The sequence below is a fragment of the Nannospalax galili genome, unplaced genomic scaffold, assembly GCF_000622305.1.
Source record: "Nannospalax galili isolate Female #2095 unplaced genomic scaffold, S.galili_v1.0 scaffold629, whole genome shotgun sequence".
Classification (NCBI taxonomy): domain Eukaryota; kingdom Metazoa; phylum Chordata; class Mammalia; order Rodentia; family Spalacidae; genus Nannospalax; species Nannospalax galili.
In genome coordinates this window covers 2545677-2561120 of record NW_008360323.1, presented here as the reverse complement: position 1 = coordinate 2561120, position 15444 = coordinate 2545677, and positions in this window count along the sequence as shown.

Sequence of the window (15444 nt, the reverse complement as noted above, 5' to 3'; positions counted from 1 at the left end):
AATAAATTAAGTACTAGTGTTTTGAATGCAGAGAACTGGTACTCAAACACATGGAACAACACACACATACATCACATGGCAAATAATGGAGACACTCACAAGACCCATTAATAGGTCCACAAATAAACCAACCCTTGTACATATATGACAGAGCACTACTCAGTCTTGGAAAGGAATGCAATATTCATGCATATTTCAATGAGGATGAACTTTGATTATGTTAATTAATAGAACCAGAAACAAAAGGTCACAGATTATATTCTTCCTTTTGCATGAACTATTTGGAATAGTAAATCCATAGAAAAAATGGATTGCTTACCATCAGGGATGGGAGGGTGAGGATGGATGTGCTGCAGTTGTATACTAGCTATGATTCCCTCCCCCTTATTGTTTTGAATGAGGAAATATTTTGTGACTAGACAGAGACTGTGTGTACAATTTCTTGAATGTTCTAACAGCCATTGAGCATTTATTTTAAACATTTTATTTTAATTAATTAGAGCTGTACCTGTCCCTCAGTCATGGCAGTGAACAGTGTTTGACTTCTGAATGCTCAAAGTCATACTAGAAAGAGAATCTTCTGTGGCTCTAAAAGGCCATACTGCATGATTCACCAATTTACTCCTAGGTATAATACCCAACAGAAACTCATACATGAAACTCATTCATGAAAAGTATATAAATGTTCGTAATAATTTTATTCATTATTGTCTAAACTAGGAATTACCCAAATGCCCATCAATAGCAAAATGAATAAAACTCTTTTGATATGGTCGCACAGTAGAATTCTATATGGAAAATTGAGATGAAAATCCACAATTAGATGCAACAACGTAAAAATCATGAAAAACAGTTGAGTGCAAGAAGTCAGACATAGCCAGACATGGTGTTGCATACCTTTAGACCCAGCACTCAGGAGGAAGAGGCAGGCAAACCTCTGTGAGATCAAGGCCAACCTGATCTACATAGCTAGTTCTAGACAGCTTGGGCGACAGGGAGTCCTTCCTTCAAAACAAGCAAACCAACCAACCAACCAACCAACCAACCAACCAACCAACCAACAAACAACCCACAAAGCAGTCAGACATGTAATAACCCAAGCAGAACATTGCACTTACCTAAAGGAAAAGTGAAACCAATTTACACATGGGTATAGATGAAATGCGGGTCTTGACAAGGGTGGTGCTAGTGAGCTGTGATTGAATGCACATGTGTGTTCGGTCAGCAAGGATTCACTGACATGTGCAGCTTGTGGTATGCATAAGTATGGATCCATTTATTTTGTAAATGTCAATTGCTCTTCAAAACTCTAAGACATAAGAGTCAAATACAGATTCATCTGTCAAAATGGAATTAAGTAAACAAGAAACTGGTATTTTCCCAGGTAATACACGTGACTGACTCAAAAATGTTAATTACTCCTTGTTTCCCTAGAATGGTAGCACTTCATAAATCAACTTCTGTTGCTTTAATTATACTGATGATGCTTTTTCTATCAATAAATAACTTCTGGTTATTCTATTTGAGTTCCAATGCTGGCTAGTAGATAATATTGCCAGTTGCCAGAATTTTCACTATAGCCACATGCATATGTCACAGTGTTTTTCTTCTGGACGGTAAATGAGGTAAAATTTAAGGAGCACATGAAAAGCATTCCATATAATACAGTGAAATTTGGTGAATAACATGATGTCAATGTAAGTGTGAACACTGGACGCTTGGCACTTTCAGAGGTAAAAGGTCTTTTTTTTTTAAATATCTTATTATTTTTATTTAATGTGTATGCATGAATTGCTTGCAAGTAGGTAAGTGCACCTGTGTAGTGCAATGCCCATGGAGGACAGAAGAGGCTATTGGATCCCCTAGAACTGGAATTACGTCAGTTGTTAGCGGCCATGTGGGTGCTGGGATTCGAACCTGGGTTTTCTGCAAGAACAGCCAGTGTTCTTAACCGCTGAGCCACCTCTCCAGCCCCAAGACCTTTCGTTTTCACATGAAATACATGCTTTCTGATCCTAGAATTATTAAATATTCATATTCATCTTGATATAGGATTTAATATTTGGACACCATCATTCAGACCCACAAGGAGCTTGTCTAGGAGTCCACAGCACAGTACTAAGAGTCTCGCCTTTGAGATCAGCATATGACACCTAATTGTTCTCACGTGAAATGTTTGAAACTGTAAAATGTAGCTATTATTTTTCTCTGGCTTTATTAGAGCATTACTGTAACAATCATGCAAGCGAAAACACTTTTAAATTGTGAAAGACTAAGAAGTACAGTGCGTTTCACTTGCTTTTAGTACAGTGTATGGTAAGATTGTTGTGTGCTTCCTCCTGGGATTGTGGATGGCACTTGGTTAAAGTCAGGTCTCCCCCTGACTAAAACACATCATATTCATGACACAGTCTTCTAAAAAGTCCCATTGTTTTTCTTCAGCTTGAAATTTGAAGATTGCCTTTGCCAACCTATTTTAAGACAAGTATCTAGAACACAAGCATTTATTTCTTTTTCACTATCTAAAATAAAAGTATTCAATGATGGATGAGAAAAAGTGTGTGTGATATTTGGTATTTCCAAATCAAAGAGCACTTTGAGAATTTTTGATTGCTATTTTCAATGAAATATTAAAATGTAACTTATCACATTAAAGTAGGAAAAGCATTGACCACCAGTGTTAATTATTAACTCCTTTGCTTAATGCTTTCAATTCTTTAATAATAGAATATTTATAAAGCTTAAAAGTGGATAATTATTTAAATAAAATTCATTGACTACTCACTGTAACAACACAGGTTTAGGTACCACGGAATATGCTTTAGCAGTAAAAACAAGACACGTGCATACATAACAAAGAAAACAAAGCAGATTACATGTACAAGCAGTATAGAACATAAGAGCTCTGTGGACTCAGTGGAAGGAATTCTCAATGCATATATATATATATATAGCCAAGCTTGGTGACTTATACCTGCAATTTCAGCATCAGAAGGCTCAAAAAGACTATCCCTTCTCCAACGTGTGATTTTAGCACTTATGTTTTTCAAAATCAATGGGCTGTAGTTGTGTGGTCTTACTTTTGGGGTATCTGTTCCATTTTTCTGTGTATCTGTATTTATGTCAATGCCACGCTATTTTGATTCTACAACTTTCTAAACTTTCTAATATATTTTGAAATACGCTTTGCTTTTTTTACTCAATAGGTTGGGGTGTGTGCATATTTCCATATAAATTTTTAAAATAAATTTTGTAATATAAATTTTGTGATGTTCAATATCATGGGTATTTTGACAGGAGTTCTTTGAATCGGTAAACTGTTTTGGGTACTATGGACATTTAAACAATATCTTTACGTTCCATGAAACAGTATATCTTTTCATTTTTTTTTTGGTGTTCTCTTCAATTTCTTTCATAAATGTGTTAGAATTTTTATTATAGAGATTTTCTACTTCTTTGGTGGAATTTATTTTCTGTCTATCATCTATCTATCTATCTATCTATCTATCTATCTATCTATCTATCATCTATCTATTTATCTATTCATCATCTATCATCTGTCTATCATCTATCTATCTATCATCTATCAATCATCTATCACCCTCAGCTATCTAGCTATCTGTTAAACAATCAATCCATCAATCAATCTATTATCTATCTATCTATCTATCTATCTATCTATCATCTATCTATCTATCATCTATCTATCTATCTATCTATCTATCTATCTATCTATCTATCTATCTATCATCTATCACCCATGTATGTATGTATGTATATATGTATGTATCTATCATCTATCTATCTATCTATCATCTATCACCCACGTATGTATGTATGTATGTATGTACATATGTATGTATCTATCATCTATTCTATCTATCTATCTATCTATCTATCATCTATCACCCATGTATGTATGTATATATGTATGTATCTATCATCTATTGTCTATCTATCTATCTACCTATCTATCTATCTATCTATCAATCCATCATCTATCTATCATCTTTCCATCACCTATCTATCTATCATCTATCAATCATCTATCTACCACCCATGTATGTATGTATGTATATATGTATGTATCTATCATCTATAGTCTATCTATCTATCTATCTATCTATCTATCTATCATCTATCTAATTATCTATCTCTCTATCACAATGGTTTTATCTATCTACATAAAATCTAATATCCACCAATGAAAGAAAATATGCAATATTTATCTTTCTGAGTCTAGCATATTTTGTATTGCCATAACTCTGACAGTCAATTCCATCCTCACATCTCTCTGACCCTCCTCCCTCCCTTTGATAGGAACTGTTGTGATTATGTTATGCCCATCCACATCAATAAGAAAAATATTCCACTTAAGATTCTTAATGTAACCACAAATGAAAAGTCTCTTTTTTCATGTAAGGTGACACAATCACATGTCTGAATATTTGAATACAGACATCTTTGAGAGTCATTATTCTGCCTACCATATAAGTCAACATTTACTAGTGGTTTGAAATTTTTTATAATAGAAAATATAAAATCTATATTTTTCATTTTGCCAAAAAACTTAACATCAAAGAAATCAGCAGTAAGTCTGTGTGGAGAGGCCCACGATGAAATGTGTTTTGATGTTCCACAGCAGATGTATCACCCAGGGACACCCTCTTTGGAAACAGCAGGAGCCGCCTGCTTTCTCTCTCTTCTGGCTTCAAATTCATCTTCCCACCAGCTGCCAGCTCTAAACTACAGTGAGTATCTCAGTTTATGGTCCTTTCAAGCTAAAATCTGTTACACTAGTAGAGAAATGGTAATACTTATGTAAATCAATAATTGTAATGTATATGACACCATGAATTCATGGCATGCCCAAAGTGCTGTTCATACTGTTTCTGCGTTAGCCTATCCAGCAACAGATGCAACGTAACTTATTTGCATATCTGCCTAGGTATGTTTTCAAGTTTTTACTTCTTTTTTAAAAAAAGACACAATTGTGAGTTCAAGAGTTAAAAAGTGCTACAATATCGAGGGGCTGGAGAGATGGCTCAGAGATTAAGAACACTGGGTGTTCTTGCAGAGGACCTGGGTTCGAATATCAGGACCCACATGGCAACTAACAACTGTCAGTAACTCCAGTTCCAGGAGATCCAACAGCATCTTCTGTTCTCTGTGGGCACTGCACGACATGAGTACACTTACCTACGTGCAGGCAATACACACATACACATAAAAATAATAAATAAAATTTTAAAAAGTGCTACAATATCTGTTGCTTTTGTAAAGATTTAAATGGACAGACTATGCTTAATTTAGATAAACTTCATATAAAATCACCAAAAGGGGGGGTATTTTGCTCTATGTGTGAAAATTTGGAATAGAAGTTTTTCCCTTTTATTGGGAAAAGACATTCAACATCTCCTAATATTAGGGGAACCTTGTAGTGTGTCAACATAGTCCAGAACACTATCTAGTTCAGTTTAGCCATCTGGTAGAAGGCTCTGTGCCCACTGCCTGAGAATCTTGGCTTGAAGTCAGGTAGCCTGGATCTCAAACCCAGCCCTACCCATATGACTCCTGTGAAATTATGCAACCTCTCTAATGTTTTTTTTTTCTGTCTCTTCAAGAGAGAAATATAATTATCTACCCTTAGACTTATTATGGGATTAATCATGTTGAACATCACAGTGTCTGTTGTTTTGTTAAAGGACTCAACACTGTCACTATGCATCTGGGATGTTATATGCTAGGCCTACATAAGTAAGAAGTTCATGCTGTTGGAGAAGTAATATGTGCTATGAGGCAAATAACCACAACTGTGTGGCGAAGTGGGGAGTGCCAGTATTGCCTGAGAGAAGATGGGCAGAGGTAAGCAGACTTAGAACTACTTCACAGATCAAGTGGCCTTTGGGAAAATCCTTGAGGAACAGATACTTCATCATATGGAGTAGGAAAATAACTTTGTATGTATACATATACATGTTTACTATATACATTTATCATCTCTACATGTCATATACATTTTTGTTTCCATTGAGGACCTGATGGAGATGCTTCTGCAAAGTAAGTTGAGCTCAATTTCAACACACAGCACCGAGGTTCCATTTAGATGAGTACCTTGAGAAGGGATTTCAACTAATTCCTGCAGTTCACTGATATAGTACCACAAAGTTAAATCTATATATTAACCTATTCTCATTCTTAACTATGGTGGTAAACATGGGTCAGTGTGCTGAGTGGCAATATTACATGTTCTTATGTATATTCTTTAAAATATGCAACCTGCAGGGGCTGGAGAGGACTCAGGTTTGGTTCCCAGCACCAACATAGCAGCTAACAACCATTCATAATTCCAGTTCCAGGAGATTCAATGCCCTTTTCTGGCCTCTGTGGGCATTGGACGACATGGGTGCACTTACATACATGTAGGCAAAACACTCATAGACATAACATTAAAAATACATCAAAAAATAAATTAAAATATGCAACCTACAAACAGAAAATAAAGATATGTGACCCAAGTCATAAGAAACATGCTCCATTTTGGCAGCTCTTAACACAATCATGAAAAGGTCCAGCTTGTCTTTTATTTCTCCTTAACTCATCTCAATCTGTAACTAAAATATATCTTGAATCTGAAAACTTCTTCTAATCCAAGAGCTATTTATTTCCCTAGTCAAAATCTTCGCCACCCTTCTTTGGCCTATTGAACAGTTTTCTCACTGGATTCCTGTTTGTATTCTTGTTTCTCAACTGTGCATTTCCATAACTAGCCAGAGTAATCCACAGAGAACATCCATCTACTCATAATGCCTTTCTGGGTATTCCTGCCATCCTACTCTAATCCAGTGTGCCCCTTAAAACCTCTGAACTTCACCCACTGGCCAAATTTACTCTGCTCTTATTTGAAGATGAGAAAAACTGCTGCTGCATGCTCATCTGCAACATGCATCTGGAATTTACTCTTCTATTTGCCTTGAATAGTCTTCTCCAGATACAACAAACTTCACCCATCTTTCACTTGAGGAACTTTTCCTCATAACTAGTTACAGTAATATTTGCTTTTCTTCCGATTTCACCTTTACCATGATTAAAAAAAATACATTACACTATATATGCACACACACATATAGTTTATTGGCAATTTAAAAAATATAATTTATTCTTTGACAACTTCATACATGTATACAATGAATCTTGATTATAGTGATAGTTCTGATATATGTGGACCTTTTAGGAAGAGAGGGAAGAGGCAGTGTCCCACCCCAACTTCCCCCTCCAGTTCCCCTCAGACACCCGCCCACTATACCTTCCTTCAGTCTTCATGCTCCCTCCACTGGGTCCCACTGCCTCTTAGAATGTTGACTGATATTGCTGGTTTGATCTTGTGCAAGTCTTGTTCAGGTAACCACAGCTGCTGTGAGTTCATGAGTGTAGCCTTCAGGTCAAGTCCAGAAGATGGCATTTCACAGCGCTCCTCCCCATCTTCTAGCTCTCACCTTACATTCTTTCCCCCATCCTCTTCCTCAGTGTTCCCTGAGCTTTGTGGGGTGTTGGTATAGATGTGTCACTTAATGCTGAGCACTCAAGAGTTACAGATTCTTAGAACTTTGACTAGTTATGAGTTTGTACATTGACTGCTGTCCACTGCAGAAAGAGGTTTCTCTGGCCAGTGGGGCTGGGGATGACCACTGTACAATGCTCTTTTCTAGATATTAGTGAAGCACTAATCTATACTATGACTTTTGATGTCACTTGAAATACTAATAGCCACTTGTTCCTTTTTGTTTGCATCAGTCATGAGGTGTAGACTTCGTTTTGCTCATTATTTGAGGAAAACACATCTATGTCCTAGAATGCAGTACACGTTTTGTTCTTAATATTTAGCTGAATGAATTATAGAAAAATTAGCTTGTTTCTTTCATTGACAGTTTTTCTTATTTTTGACAGTCTCTTTCTTGTATACAATGTATTGTAATCACAGTATTCTCCTCATTATACTTCCTTATTCCCTCCCCCTTACCTGTTGATCTCCTTTTTCTTCCCAATTAGTCCAACTCTACTTCTATCTCTTTTTCTTTGTTAGAGTCTTGTGTAGGTGGTCACAGATACAGCATGTTCATTATTTCAATAGCCAAGCTATATCCAGAGAGAGCATTGTAAACCACTCATCTCCATCCTCTAGTTCTTACAGTCTTTTTACCTCCTCTTCTGCACTGGTCTCTAGGCCTTGGTGTGGGTGATAAAGATGACCCATTTAGAGCTGAGCACTCAGAATTATCTTATTATCAGTGCCCTGAAGACTTGGTCACTGCTAAAAGAGGCTTCTGTGACTCAGGCCAAGAGTCACACCAGTCTATAAGTATAAATGTAAGTAAGTGAAGCCAGTTTAATTACATATCCATTTAGCAATTGCTTCTTTTATATGTCACTTTGCCAACCATCTAGACCTCCAAACAGACCACAGGCACCTGGCACTGTCTCTTATCTCTCTTCCTAAAAGCCCCACATACACCAGAACTATCAAATTATGTTCTCTGAATTCATCTGCTCCAGAATCACTTTCCACTTAAGATAAACATATGAAAACTCATAAGTGAGATATTAAAACTGTTGGTACTGGAAGATTTAGATCAACTTATCTTTGATTATAAAATAGTTTCTGGTAGATGAAAATGTTATTTCAAGAAATGTTTTTATTTTCATAGCAAGGGTTGGTTTCCTTAAAAGTCAGAAGGAATAGTGAAGGTATATATTAATTAACCATTATTATAACTGCATTATTTTTCCTCCCCACCAATTCCCACTATCTTTCCTGATCTCAATACATAGTTTTTTAAACCTAATTTCCAGTGTGGTAATACTTAAGAGTACAAGTCTTTGGGTTTGGAATTTATGATATTTCTTAGATTCTAAATGTGTGAGCATTTTGTCAAAGTGGCTAAAACCTTGATGGACTTTTCTCAGGAAAAGAGAGAAAAAGTACAAATTGTTGATATCAGGAATGAGAAAATGAACAGCACTGTGGATCTTTTAAGCTTAAGATATAAGAAAGTACATCATGAACATCATTTTAATAAACTGAACAACTTATGCAAAATGGGTGAAGCCCTTGAATGATGTAAATTATCAAGGCTCAGTCAAGAAGAATCAACTTCCTGGGCAGTGCTATATCTACTAAAGAAAGCAGGTTCGTACTTGCATTATTCCTCAGAAAAGTGGCCCAAATGTCAAATTCTACCTCCTATTTAGAGAATAAATTGTATACTTCTTCCAAGAAGCAGAAAAAGCAAGAGACACTTTATCCTAGGAAAAGAAGGGGTTGTTCTTAATCTCATTAAAACTATCTATGAGAAGTTTGGCTGCTGCACCCTCTGCACCTTGACTCCCCCAGCCTGATTCACCCTCCCAGCTCCCCACCCAATCTCTTCTCCTAGGAGGGGGACTGGCCCTTCTCTTGTTGTGACAACTCAGACACATGTACTGACCTCTTAGCCCAGAATCCCCAATGCTTACTGATCCTTTGCATCCAGACCACCCCAGTCCCTCCCTGTAGTCCCCAGGAGCCCTCTGGCCTCTTCTAGTTCCCACCTCTCTTTGCATCCCTGGGGGCCAGCATCTTTCTTGGGCCCTGCTCCCAGGAAAGCCTGGCCCTCAAATTCCTGAGGCCAGCATCTTTCCTGGAGGGATCCAGACCTTAGGAGAAAGCCTGAAAGGATGTATTCCTCATCTGATTTGGGCCTATGTAGGAATTCCTGAGCAGCAAGAAGAAAGCAATTTGACCACTCCAATATGAAATCAAAAGAGAAAACCTGAAGCCTAGACCAACCAGCTTTTCATGCCCAACAAGTAAACCACAAAGGCACATAAAGTTTACAAAAAGAAGCAGACCTAAACTCAACAAAGGAAGGCTTGAGTCTCACACAAGAACTAGAATCTACAAAAGAAATCGACATGTCAAAATCACAGAGTAAAAATAATAACATGAAAAAATAATATATCCCTATGAAGTACCATCAGTCCTCTAGAGGAGTACAATCAGAACCCCCCTAGATATAACACAGGACATGGAACTCAAAAGAACAATTTAAAACATGATAAAAAAACTCAGTGAATTTAAAGAACACACAAAGAAATCAAAGAACTGAAAGAAGATAGGGATAAACTTCTGAATGACTTCAGAAAAGAGTTAGAAATATTGAAGAATGCTCAGGCTGAAATGAAGAAGGAAGCAAAACACTCAGTAAACCAATTAGAAATGGCAATAATGAAATGGAAAACAGAATATCAAGACTGGAAGATAAAGTGGACAAATTAGACCACTAAAGCAAAAATTATGAAAAATTTAAGAAAACACAAGAATGGAATATGCAGGAATTGTGTGACTCCATAAAACCACCAAACTTACATATCATAGGTATACAGGAAGTAGAATCTCAGGATAATGGTATGGACAAGATCTTCAACAGGACTGTAGAAGAAAAATTTCCAAAATTAAAGAAAGACATGCCCATACAAATACAAGAACCATATAGACATCAAATAGAGAGGACCAGAAAAGAAACTCTCCATGGCACATCACAGTAAAAACACTAAATGTACAAAACAAAGAGAGAATACTGAAAACTGCAAAAGAGAAACAAGTCACATATAAAGAAAAACCCATCAGAATTACAGCTGACTTTTCAGTGCAAACTATGAAAGCCAGAAGAGCCTGGACCAAAGTATTCCCAGTTCTAAATGACCACAGATGCCCACCCAGATTACTTTACTTAGCCAAAATGTCTATTATAGTTGAAGGGGAAAGAAAAATAAGCTGAAAGAATTCATGTCCACAAAACCAGCCTTCAGAGAGCTCTTGAAGCAATACAAAGAGCTGAAGAAAGGAACGAATATACCCAAGGGGTTATGGAAAGAAACTTAGTAAAGGTATAAATACGGAAATGTGAACAGAAATAAAAATGACAGGAGTCAACACACATCTTTCATTAATAACTTTAAATATCAATGGACTGAACTCCCCAATCAAAAGACACAGATTAGTTGAATGGATTAAGAAACAAAACCCATCTTTTTGTTGTCTGCAAGAAAGACATTTCACTTTCAAGGACAGGTACTACTTTAAGATGAAAGGATGGGAAAAAAATATACCAAGAGAATGCTATTAAGAAAAAAAGTAGGCATTGCAATTCTAATATCTGACAAAATAGACTTTAAAACTAATCAGAAGAGATAAAGAGGGCCACTTCATTCTGATCAAAGGAACAATTGACCAAGAAGATATTACAATCATGAACATATATTCACCAACCTCTGGTGCACCCAACTTCATAAAATCAGTACTACAGGACTTTAAGACCCAGATTAATCCCAACTCATTAGTAGTATGGGACTTCAATACCCCATTGTCTCCATTAGATATGTCAACAGAACAGAGAATTAACAGAGAAACACCGGAATTAATACCATACATCAAATGGGCCTAACAGACATCTACCGAATATTCTACCCAAGCACCAAAGAATGTACTTTCTATTCAGTGCTTCCTGGAACTTTCTCTAAAATCGACCATATACTGGGGCACAAAAAAACCTCAAAAAATACAAAAAGATTGAAATAATTCCATGCATTGTATCAGAACTCAATACAATAAAGCCTAAAATCAACACTGGAAGAAACCTTAGTAACTACATGAACACAGAGAGATTAAACAACACACTCCAGAATGATGAATGAGTCAAAGGAGAAATTAAAAAAGAAATAAAAGTATTCCTGGAACTAAATGAAAAGGACAATACAACCCAACAAAACCTCTGGGACATGTTGAAAGCAATCCTTAGAGGGATGTTTATAACTCTAAGTGCCTACATTAAAAAATCAGAAAGAGCAAAAATAAATGACTTAAAATTGCAACTCAAGACACTTGAAAAGCAACAGCAAATGAAGCCCAAACCCAGCAGAAAAGAAGAAATAACAAAAATCAGGGCAGAAATTAATGAAATAGAATAAAGGAAATCAATACAAAGAATCAACAATACCAAGAGCTGGGTCTTTGAAAAGATAAACAAGATTGACAGACCACTAGCCTAGTTTACCAAAAGAAAGAAAGAGAACCTCCAAATCAACAAAATCAGAGATGAAAAGGAAAACATCACAACAGACACCAAAAAGATCCAGAACATTATAAGGGAACACTTTAAAAACCTATATGCTACTAAATTTGAAAACTGAAAAGATATGGATGCGTATTGAAAAGCAGTGGAACCACCAAAACAAAACCAAGAAGAGAGCAACAGCTTAAACAGACCATAACACATAAAGAAATTGAAATAGTGTGTCCCAAAGATTGGGTTCCTCCAAGGGGTGGGGCCTGAGGTGGGAAATGGACTGTGGAGGGGTTTCTGGGAGCCATCTTGGGACAGAAGCCATGAGCTGCCAGGAACACCTGGCAGCGGGCATGAAGAAAAGGATGGCCCAAGCATCTCACCCGTGTCACGAGAGGGGGCATTTACTGACCTGGAACGGGACTGCAGGCCCAAGATGCATGGGCGAAAGTTAATGGAGACTGTGGGCAGGAGCAGAAGCAGAAGCACAGGATCTAGGAGGAGGGTTTAAGTCTCTGTAAGTTTCTCCATCAACCCCAAGGAATAAACTATAATGAATTCACATAAAAGACCCCTAGAGAACTTGGTGACAAAACTGACATAGCCCAACCTGCATAAATGAACCACAGCCTTGGGGATGTGGGTCTGGGAGAGCAGTGCTGTTCCTGCTGCCTCTGTGGTGGTTCAGCTCAGCTCTGATTCCCAAATCCAGGAACAGCTGCTAGGAACCCAGGGGGGAAGGCAATCAAACCCCATACGCTTAATGGGGTTAGCGATAGTCATATGGGTTATACAATGGATTATAAAATCTGTAACTAAAAAGAGGACAGCTATGCAGATGCATGGGCCACAGCTGTGTTATAAATGTGAGGGTATCTTGTGGGTATGTGCACGTTTGTTATCCAGAGGCTAGAAAAACTTTTATCCCCAAATGGAGAATGGCCACTTTGCATAATAAAAGATGTGCCCCAGGCAGAGGAAGCTGAAAAGGCTAAGGAAGTCCTGGCAGACCCAGTTGCAGAGCTCAAGTGAGAAAAAAAAGTGGGACACTTTGACTTGTGTAAGGTCCAAGGACTCAGAGGAAAAGACAGATAATAGTAAAAAAGAAAATGACCTAAAATAAAAGTAGCTAAAGCTGCCCCTCAGATTCAACCACTGATACAAAAGGAAAAAAAAAGCTAACTGTGCTATAGCTAGGAAATACTCCATGCCAGAACTGTTAAAACTAAAAAAAACTTATAAGCAAGCAAGCAGAGGGACATGGGAGCAATGATGTCATTCTAAGTCCTTCAGAAGCTTCACAGCTGAGTTATATAACCATCCATCCATCCTTGCGATATAATCTGTTCAACCTAGGCCAATGCAGGAGGGAGCAGTTCTTAATGGGATGACTGGTTGAAGGCATTAAAGATACATGGTCATCACCAAGGGTGACTAGCATTATTATCAGGAGATAGAGGACCATAAAGGAGGGGAAGGCATTACTGAGAGAACTAGGTATGATGAGAAAAGCAATATATAATGTCCAGTTCACTGCACCAGATAAGACTGTGTTCACCAGAGATATGAAGGAAAACTTGATTCAACTGGGACCTCAAGAATGGTATGGGGCTTTAATGGTTTCACGAAGCCCTTTGATGGGACAGGATTTTTGTAAAGTGAGAGGCTTTGGCAAATCTAAATTATTCTGACCAGCATGTAAAATGTGTTTATCTCCCTATAGGAGATATAAAAAAGACCAGACAGAAGAAATTATCCACTTGGGTTACTTGAAGACAAATGTGGCAAGACTTATGTCAAGCCCCAATTCCCAGAAAGAATATTGATAGAAAATCAAATTTGTACAAAGGCATTTCTGGAAGGTTTTAAAACCAGAAGAACAGTTTACAAAAGACATTCAAAGGATAAAAACTGTACAAGGGGTGATTAAGAATCCCCAAGGATTAAATAAGATGCATTTTTCTCCTAATAAAGGCTATACTAGGCATGGAAGCAGGTTTTCCCACCAAGTTCTCCCCCAGATTGTAAAAGTGGAGGAAAGGGGTGGAGAGTGTGTCCCAAAGATCAGGTTCCTCCAAGGGGTGGGGCCTGCCATGGGGAATGGACTGAGGAGGGGCATATGGGAGTCATTTTGGAACTGAAGCCCCCCAAGCCACCAGGAACGTGTGGTGGTGGGCCTAGGGAATGCCTGGCAGCGAGTATGGAGAAAAGAATGGCCCTGACATCTCAACCATGTCACCAGAGGGGGCATTTACCAACCTAGAACTGGACTGCAGGACCAAGGTGCCTGGGTGAAAGTTAATGGAGACTGTGGGTGGGCATGGAAGCACAAGAGTTGTGTAAGTCTCTGTAAGTTTCTCCATTCCCCCCAGATACAAACTATAATAAATTCACATAAAAAATATATGGTTTGTCTGATAGCACAAGAGACTGAGAGAACTCTGGTGACAAACAGTAATACAAAACCTCCAAGCTAAAAAAAGCCCAGGACCAGATGGATTTACAGCAGAATTCTACAAGACATTTAAAGAAGAAGTACATCCAATACTACTTAATTCATTCAAAAAGTTAGAAATGGAGGGAGAACTTCCAAATTCCTTCTACGAAGCCAGCATCACTCTCATACCAAAGCATGGTAAAGATACAACCAACAAAGAAAACTATAGATTCATATCCTTAATGAACATAGATGCAAAAATTCTCAATAAAATACTTGAAAAACCACATATAGACACACATCAAAGAGATCATCCACCATGATCAAATCAGCTTTATTCCAGAGATGGAGGGATACATAAGTCAATAAATGTCATAAATCATATAAATGGACTCAAAGACAAGAACCACATGGTCATCTCAATACATGCAGAAAAGGCCTTTGACAAAATTCAACATACATTTATATTCAAAGTCCTAGAGGGAATTGGACTGGAGGGAACATACCTCAACATAATTAAAGCCACATACAATAAACCCACAGCTAAAATCATTTTAAATGGAGAAAAACTGGAAGCATTCCCATTAAAATCAACAATGAGGCAAGGCTGTCCACTATCTACACTCCTTTTTAACATAGTTTTTGAAACTCTTGCAAGAGCAATAGTACAAGAGAAGGAAATTAAAGGAGTAATAATTGGAAAAGAAAAGATCAAATTATCCTTTTTGTGCAGACAATATGATATTATATCTAAGAGAAGCCAAAAATTCCACCAAAAAACTCCTAGAAATGATTAACACTCTCAGTAAAGTCACAGGCTACAAAATTAACCTATATACGTCAATAACAAGCAATCTAGAGACCAATGACAAGCAATCAGAGAAAGAGCACATGGAAACCCTCCCA